The sequence below is a fragment of the Echinops telfairi genome, unplaced genomic scaffold (genome assembly GCF_000313985.2).
Source record: "Echinops telfairi isolate 266 unplaced genomic scaffold, ASM31398v2 ScPeMD7_23;HRSCAF=83, whole genome shotgun sequence".
In the NCBI taxonomy this organism is placed as follows: Eukaryota; Metazoa; Chordata; class Mammalia; order Afrosoricida; family Tenrecidae; genus Echinops; species Echinops telfairi.
In genome coordinates this window covers 21,699,333-21,700,917 of record NW_022103920.1, presented here as the reverse complement: position 1 = coordinate 21,700,917, position 1,585 = coordinate 21,699,333, and positions in this window count along the sequence as shown.

Genomic DNA, 1,585 nt, shown 5'->3' with positions numbered 1-1,585 from the left:
TGGAGGGAGGGTGGGATGGAAAAGGGAAACCGATGATAAGAATCTACATATAACCTCCTCCCTGGGGGATAGACAACAGAAACGTGGGTTCAGGGAGACATCGGACAGTGCAAGATATAGACAGATAAGATATACAGGTAGATACATACATATGTATGTATATGTACATACACAAATTATGTTCATACACATAATTTGACCATTATAACATTCCTAATGCAAAATATCGAATATGGAGTCTGAAGTTTAAAAAAAGAAAAGAAAGCTCCCTCATCTTAGTGGCGGGGATGTGGGATAAGGCAGAAAACTAAGAATTAAGGACAATTATTTGAAATATATGATGTAGAAATTGTGATTTGTCAAGTAGTAAATGAATCCAGTGGTGAGGTATCTTTGGATAGTATTTAGAAAATTGGCTTAAACTTAATCTTTACCCGAGGCAAGTAGCGTGAGCATGTTCTGCCTCAATTTAGAAGAAATTGCAGTGAGTTAAGGAGACTGACAGCCCAGTGAAGGGCAGTGAAGTGGATCGCCGGCAATTTTATAGTGAAACCACTGGGTTTGCTGGCAAGCTGGACCACAGTCGTGTAGAACTCCTAATACTTACTATTGATGACACACTCTGCTCTTCACAGGCTCGGGGGTTGTCTTGATTTGTTTTCCTTTTGTGCAGGTCTTTCGAACTTCTCTTCTCTTCGTTGCATATTTTTAAGGTGGTTTAAGTCCATTCTTGCCTACTGAAAGTCTAACTAATTTCCCGGTTCTGGTTTTGTCTTATTTTTTATTTCTTTAGAATTTACAACCAATTAAGTTTTTGTTGTTCATGCAAAACATGGACTAGGTTTTCTACGAACAGCAAAAACTTAATTGATTGCAAATCTTTTCCATAAACAAGAAAAACTTAATTTATTGTAATTCCTGTTTGTGCATGTCTGTGGAAAACACCGATACCAAACAGTATAGCAGACATGTCTACTTTTACATAAGTGAGATATGATATACTGCTTTAGTTATTTAATTCTTACAGATTTAGTATTAATACCTCTTTATTATTGTTCTATTAAGTCTTTTCTCCTTTTTCTATGGAAGATGATTGTTGTTAATCTCTGTCAATTTGGCTTGGACTCATGGTGACCTTATGCATGACAGAATGAGGGATTGCTGTCTTATGTCACCACCCTATTTGCAGTTTTGTGGCTATTGGCACTCAGTCTCACTGAGGGTTTTCCATCGTGTTTGTCGACCATGTTTTTTAGCAAGCGTGATGTCCTCTTCCAGCTATGCATATTTTCTGAGGGCATGTCCAAAATAATAGCAAGGTATAAATTTATCATTACCTAGGATTACATCATCCATTTTATAAATTCATAGTAAATCATACTTGTTCAGTTTTTACTAAATCAATAAAATAATCAGTGCCGTGTGCTTTATACTCATGATACATTTGATCAGATAGAATTGTTTTTATCTAATGTGCATTTCTCACACGGGATAATATTGACTTTCAACAATTCAGCTCTATAGTGGCTTGTGTTTTCTTGTCAGCAACTAACTAATTTTTTAGTCAAATATTTACTCTTTACTT